Below are 7,500 nucleotides of genomic sequence, written 5' to 3' on the forward strand. Positions count from 1 at the left end.
CCTCTCCCTCTCCCTCTCCCTCTCCCTCTCCCTCTCCCTCTCCCTCTCCCTCTCCCTCTCCCTCTCCCTCTCCCTCTCTTTCAGCTGCATTCGCTTTTACCTCCTCGTCCTCGCTCTATTTATCGGACAAGTGTCACGAGTCTCCCGAACCTCACTTGGAAATCGAGTGAAGGAAAATGGATTGGATTAACACTTTCTTTTATCTCTTTCTTTTTTTTTTTTTTTTCTTTCCTTCTCCCTTTCCATGTAACGGTCGCCGAACCAGAGAACAGAGACGTGTGTGTGTGTGTGTGTGGGGGGGGGGGGTATAGGTGTAGGTGTAGGGTAGGTTTAGGGGTGGTAGTTGGTAGGGGTAGGGTAGGGGTAAGGCTAGGGCTGGGAAGGGGGGGGGGGCGGTACTGTTACTGAAATGTTGCCATGGTTGTGTCGAAGGGTAAAGCGTTGGAATCCTATTTTCTTGTTCTTGTTTTGTTATTATCATTATTATTGTTATTGTTATTATTATGTCCACTTCACCTTACTCCCAAACTTCTCTTTCGTTTCTCTCTTTGTTTCTCGTCTTTCTCTTTTCTTCCCCTCCTCTCCCTTTCGTCTACCTCTCCCACCCTGTTTTCTCTCTTCGTCCATCTCCACCTCTCCCATATCTACCTCTTTCACATCTTCCTCTCTCTGTCCCTCTTCTTCTCTCCTCCCTGCCTGCCTCCCCTTTCCCCCATCCCTGCTCTCTCTCTCTCCTCTCGCATCACCGCAGCATCCTGCAGCATCATCCGAAGAGACAAGAGACAGCTGACATTCATGCTTCCTCATTCATGTTCAGCGAATGTTGTCCCGCGGTCTGTTTCCCCGGCACCGGCCTCTTGCGCTCTCGGAAGCTTGTAGGAACACGTGTTTGTGTGTTTTCCGGTTTGTCTCTTGCTGTTCCTGTCTCTCATTCTGTTTCACTTTTTTTTATTTCTTTGTGATTTGTGTTTTCTTTTTTCTATTTTCCCCCTGTCTCTCCTCCCTCTCTCGCTGAGTCTTCCTCCCCCTTCTTGGCCTTTTTCTCCTCTCCTTCTCCCCTCCTGCCCTTTCCTTCCTCTCTCCTCACTCCTCTCGCTTCCTCTCCCTCTCCTCTCCTCTCCTTTCCTCTCCTCCTCTCCTCTCCTCTCCTCTCCTCTCCTCTCCTCTCCTCTCCTCTCCTCTCTCTCTTCCTTTCCTCTTTCTCCTCTCCTTTCCTATCCTCTCCTCTCCTTTCCTATCCTCTCCTCTCCCATCCTCTCCCCTCCCCTCCCTCCCCTCCTCTCCCCTCGTCTCCTCCATCTTCCTTACCTCCCTTACCCTTGTCATCCCCATCCCTCCCCGAAGCCCCTAGCCATAAATCCAGCCATATGTCTCGGGCTTTTTCTCTCGTTTACTGATAACAAGGACTTCGAGGAAGATGAGAAAACGACGGCCTACTTTGCCGGCCGAATGGTCGACGGGAACTTGCATAGGCCTACTCTATAGGTGTCATATGTCCTTTTATATGCCTGTTGTGTTGTGCTGTTGTTGCACGTTTGTGTGCCTGTATATATGCTATTGTATGTGTGTGTGCGTGTCTGTCTGTGTATGCATGGCTCGTGTGTGTGTGTGTGTGTGTACATATGCATGTTTGCATTTTTTCGCAAATGTTTTTTTTTTTCCTTTCCACTACAACGCTTCTTGCCGGTTGGATGGACTCCGTCGTGGATGCCAGGGATGGGGGGGGGGCGGGTTTTGTTGCTTGTACAGTAATTTATCATTTTCCTCTTGACGGGAATCCCGCTATGCTTATCTTATCTCTCCTCTCTTCTCCTCTCCTTCCTCTTCTCTTTTCTCTTCACCTTCCACTTCTCTTCTATTCTCTCCCCTCACTACCTCTTCTCTCCTCACTCTCCTATTTATCTCTCTCTCTCTCTCTCTCTCTCTCTCTCTCTCTCTCTCTCTCTCTCTCTCTCTCTCTCTCTCTCTCTCTCTCTCTCTCTCTCTCTCTCTCTCTCTCTCTCACTCTCTCTTTCACTCTCTTTCTTTTTAATCGTGATAGGTCATGTATCCAGCCCTTGATATTAAAGGTTGGGATGGCATTATTGAGACTGTTCATTCGATTATTTGTTCGTGGCATTAGTTTGATGTAGGTCAACTAAATACAAAGGCAGTTTCATTAAAAAAAAACACGATCTATTGTGTATGTGTTTATGGAGAGACAGACATAGACGCAGACAAATACAAAGACAGACACAGAGACAGACACAGAGACAGACACAGAGACAGACACAGAGACAGACACAGAGACAGACATATAAGTGAGTCGCTGTATTTGTGTGAATTCAAGACACGGAGAAACAGATCGACAGAGATCAAACCTGACAGTCACGGATGAACCTGTTTTTGAAGAAAGAAAGAAAGAAAGAACGAAAATGCCCCGGTAACTTCCGGGCACGAAATGTACATCTTCGTAAGAATGACTTGAGAAGTTATGTGGTTTTTGCCTTACCCTTTTTTTCGTTTTGTTTTTTCCGTTACGTTTCATTTCGTAAGGCATGTGTGCTTATAACGGTGACAATCAGACTGAAAGATAGATGATGTAAGAGATCGAGAAGGGGAGATGAGATGAGATCGGTGGGTGAAGACTAGTGAGGAGGAGGGAGTGAGAGAGGTGGTGTGGGTGGTGGTGGATGGAGGTGAGAAGGGAGAGGGAGGGAGAAGAGGTGGAGAGAGGAGTGGAGGGGAGAGGTAGGAGTGAGAAGAGATGAGGTGGAGAGAGGGTGGTGGAGGGATGGAGAGAGGGGTGAGATATCGGAGAGAGAGAGAGAGAGAGAGAGAGAGAGAGAGAGAGAGAGAGAGAGAGAGAGAGAGAGAGAGAGAGAGAGAGAAGAGAGAGACAAGAGAGAGACAAGAGAGAAAGAGGGAGAAGGGAAGACAGAGGTTTAAGTTGACTTTTTACGGAATTCTTTCTATTTTCTTGTGGTCTCTCATGGCTTTCGGTTAATGGAAAACTTGTTTGATTATCTGAAATGTTTGCCTGCGTGTGTGTCTTCGTGTTTCTCAGTCTGCATTAGTGTTAAAACTATATAAAAGGGGAATAGAAGAGAGAAAATAGCAAAAGCAGATCAAATCATACACTCACTTACTCATTCACTCATTCAGTCATTCAGTCACTCACTCACTCACTCACTCACAATCCACACACCCACACTCGCAACCACGACCACCGCCACCAAATGCAAGCACGCAGCATGCACACCCGACTCGTTCTCCGGGTCATCCGTAAAAGTCAAAAGAATCTTCAGGGAATCGCTTTTGTCAAGCAATCGTTCCGTTACTGATGTCATTACCTCGGCCTCGAGCGATGGCAGAGCGGTGATGAGGATGTGTTTTTGCTTCTTTTTTTATTAGATCTTTGTGTTTTATTTTCTGATTTTTTGTTTTTTTATGTGGTTGGAGGTTTGGTGTTTCTGTAGGTGTGAGATGTGTCTTTTTTTGTTCATTATAAAGAAGAAAAAAATCTAAACAGCTAAACGTATGCGTAAGAATGCGCACAGAAAATGAACCATTTTATGATATTTTTGTGTGTTTTTACTTGCTCATTCTTTTTGTTTTATTTTTCTATGATCCCGTTCTTCTGTCTCCACCCCATCCCTCCCTTCCCTCCTGGCCAACCACCTCCTTCATCTCTACGCCTTTTGAGCTCTCTCCCTCCCCCTTCCTGCTTCCCCCTTCCTCCTCCCTCCTCCCTCCTCCCTCCTCTTCTCTTCTCCTCCAATACGCTATGCCAGGGCCTCTCCTGAGAGAAGCCAGGGGTATATGTTGTTCATTTTATTTCTTGTTTTTTCCTTTCTTTTATTTCTTTTATTTTGTTTTCCAAATCTCTCGCGCTTTTATTCTGTCTCGTAACGTTGCACATGGTCATCTCCCTCATCTTCTCTGCCATTTCTCTTTCTTCTCTTTTACACCCACCCTCTCCCTCCCCTTCCCCCACATAGACCCCCCCCCACCTCCTCCTCCTATTCCACCTTTCCATCTCCCTATCCCTTTGATTTATTATAGTATGTATTTCTATTTTATTTGTTACATGATGTATTTTCAATTAATTTATTTGTTATATGATTTATTTCTATTAATTTGTTTGTTATATGATGTATTTTTATTCATTTATTTGTTACATGGTGTATTTTTAATTAATTTATTTGTTATATGATGTATTTTTTATTCATTTATCCGAATGTGCGTTTGTTGTATTACATCCCATCGCGAAATTTCATCCGGCGCCGCGGAAACCCCTGGGGCGCGGACGTCGGCGGTGTCAAGGCGTGTCGGCTTTTTCTTCGGCTTGTCTCGGGAGTTTTCTGTTGTTCGTGTGAGATGCTTTGAGGTGAGGGGTGGTCGGGGAGGAAGGGGGGGGGGTAAGGGGAGGGGGTAGGAGGACGGGGTGAGAGGGTTGCAGGTGTGGTGGGGAGAGAGAGGGGAGGGGAAGGAGACAGAGTGGGGAGGGGGAGGGGGGTGAGGGTGACTTCCGCCGCCTTCCGTTATGTTCACTCGTGACGACCCGGACTCCCTTTTTTTTCTTCCTCTCCTTCGCCTTCTCCCTCCTCCTCCTCCTCCTCCTCCTCCTTCCTCCTCGTGGTCTTCCTCTTCCTCCTCCTCTTTCTCCTCGTGGTCTTCCTCCTCCTCCACCCTCCCCCTCCTTATCCCTTTTTTGCCTACCGCCTCTTTTACCTTCTAGTCATCATCCAATTCCATTTCGAGAGACAAATACCAAGAGATAGACAGGCATAGAAAAAAAATATGGGCAAGATGAAAGTAGAGAGAGAGAGAAAGAGAGAGAGAGAGAGAGAGAGAGAGAGAGAGAGAGAGAGAGAGAGAGAGAGAGAGAGAGAGAGAGAGAGAGAGGGGGGGGGGGATATGAGAGAAAAGGGTAGAAAAAGGGTTCAAGAAATTGCTCCAGGTAATTTTAGGGCGAAGGACTTGTTTAAGGAATGTTTACAGGTACCCCCGGCGTGGCAGTACATCATGCCGGTTGTTGAGACAGGTTGAGGTTTTACATTTTACGTTTTTTTGTGAGAGAGAGAGAGAGAGAGTGTGTGTGTGTGTGTGTGTGTGTGTGTGTGTGTGTGTGTGTGTGTGTGTGTGTGTGTGTGTCTTTGTGTGGGTCTTTTGTGTCTGTCTGTGTCTGTCTGTGTCTGTCTGTCTGTCTGTGCGCGCGTGCGTGTTTGACTAGCCTTAGAGTGAATGGTTCGTGATCACGTGCGCCTCCCCGGCGTCGCAGTGCTTGACAATACGTATATCACGAACAGGATTATCGTCTTCGTTTTCCTCGGGCTTTGGAGTCCTGCAACCTGCAATCTATTGGCCGAATAGTATCGAGATGGAAAAAGAAATGGGTTTTTATATGTTATTTATAGATGCAATTGAGATGTTGCCGAGCGAGGGTGATGGTGACAGAGTTGATGGCTATCGGCTGGCTGGCCGTGTCAGAAAAGATACTTCCGGTTAAGGGTTGTGGAGCGTAAACGGTTGACCTTGACAGTCGTCCTGGTTACTGGTGCTTCCCTCCCCCCCTCCCCCTTCCTCCTCCGTAAGCCCCCTCCATCTCTCCCCCCTCCCTTATCCATGTTTCTCCTACCCCCCTCTCCTAACAGTGATCTCTATGTCGCTTCTCTCGGTCCCCTGATTTTGCCCTTTCTGACTCCACTTCCCCCTTGGAACGTCCGTCTCTCGCTTCCATTGCCCCCTCGGCTTGTCTGTTTACCCTTAATACACTGTCTGTCCACCTGTCTGGTTCTCTTTTTCACTTGTATGGCTCTCTTTTTCCATCTGTATGGCCTTCTTTTCTTTTTCAACCTGTCTCGCTCTCTTCCTTGTCTTCCATTTCATCTTCGAGTACCTGTTTGTCCGTATATATTATACTACTTTGTGACCTTTACTTATCAATTAACTGTCTCTTTCTCCCTTTTTTGCCATGCCTTTTTGTTGATATATTGATTTATTTTTTCTGTTTTTTTTTCATCATTTCCATCTATGGTTTTCCCATCCCTCCCCACTTTTGCAAATAGCCACACTTTTCTTTCCACATTTTTCTCTTGTTTCTCTCCCCCCATTCATCCATCCATCCATCCATCCACGCAGTCCAAAATCCCTCTATCTATATTTCCAGATTGAAGCCTCGCATAGGAAATTATTTCTGGGTGACATGTGTGGGAATATATTGGTGATGTCCGTGGATGTTTTATTTATTTTTTTATTTATTATTTTTTTTCTGAGGGGAGTTGAATTTTTTATATATGTATTGGATTCTCGACATTGTCAGTTCACGCAGGGTGTTGGATATGGTCGCTTCATAGCGGGATGGATTGTGGTTTTTTATGTGTATGTATTTTTTTCGAAATGGGTTATATATTTCTTTTTTCAGGAATGGGTTACATTCTTCGTATCTATTTTTTTCGATATGTGTAATGCGTTTCATTTGTAGTTTTTTTTCGGAATAGGTTATATTTTTTGTATGTATTTTTTGGGAATGGGCTATATTTTAGTGTATACGTGTTGATATATCTATTTTTATATATTGATCTGCCTATAGGGGAGAGAGACAGAGACAGACAGAGAGAAAGCTCATAGATAAGCAGCAAGTTAGAGGAACCTGCCTTTATTATGATTATCACCTCTAATTATGGCCCCTAGACCTTGAAGGTTGGTAGCCAGCCCTCTCCCTCTTTCTCTTTTTCTCTCCCACTCTCTATACCTCTCTTTCTCTCTCTCCCTCCATCCCTCCCTCCCTCCCTCTCTCTCCCCCTCCCTCCCTCCCTCTCTCTCCCCCTCCCTCCCTCCCTCCCTCTCTCTCTCTCCCCCTCCCTCCCTCCCTCCCTCCCTCTCTCTCCCCCTCCCTCCCTCCCTCCCCCTCCCTCCCTCCCTCCCTCTCTCTCCCTCCCTCCCCCTCCCTCCCTCTCCCTCCCTCCCTCCCTCTCTCTCTCTCTCTCTCTCTCTCTCGCTCTCCCTCTCACTCCCACTCTCTCCTTTCCTCTCTATCCCACTATCCCCTACTCTCCCTCCCTCTCTATCTCACTATCCTTCGCTCCCTATCTATCTATCTATCTATCCTCTTCTCTCCCTCCTTCTCTATCTCATCATCCCTCTCCCTCCCTCTTTCCCTCCCCCTCCACTTATTTGGATCATAACGTAGTCTAGGCCCAGACCACCAAAGTGCACTATTAGCTTTTTTTTTTTTTATTAATTATTATTTGTGTTTCTTTTATTTTGTGAATAATATATGTACGTGATGTGACTACTGACGAGGTGGAAGTCCGTTATGGGTGAGAGTCGAAGTGGCTTTGCTTAGATGAGATAACGGTGGTCTTCTGTTTGTATGATGTGGTTAGAATTATCACGATGGTGAGACCACATTGTTATTTTTCATATTTTGTTTTCAGTTGTTTGTTTTTGTCTCTCGAGTATTATTTAGCACAGAAGTTTCATTGTTTGCCGCTGTAGAGCGTGTTGTGTCCGGTT

The 7,500-nt window shown here is 46.1% G+C and overlaps 1 protein-coding gene across 1 annotated transcript in view; it reads left to right on the forward strand.

The window, feature by feature from the left end:
• The window catches only part of Girdin (protein girdin), a 281,482-nt gene that overhangs the window by 85,495 nt on the left and 188,487 nt on the right, over positions 1 to 7,500 (forward strand). The gene's annotated exons all lie outside the window — the stretch shown is intronic.

The sequence above is a fragment of the Penaeus japonicus genome, unplaced genomic scaffold (assembly GCF_977035675.1).
Source record: "Penaeus japonicus unplaced genomic scaffold, GWHDUDI00000001_assembly GWHDUDI00000013, whole genome shotgun sequence".
NCBI lineage: Eukaryota > Metazoa > Arthropoda > Malacostraca > Decapoda > Penaeidae > Penaeus > Penaeus japonicus.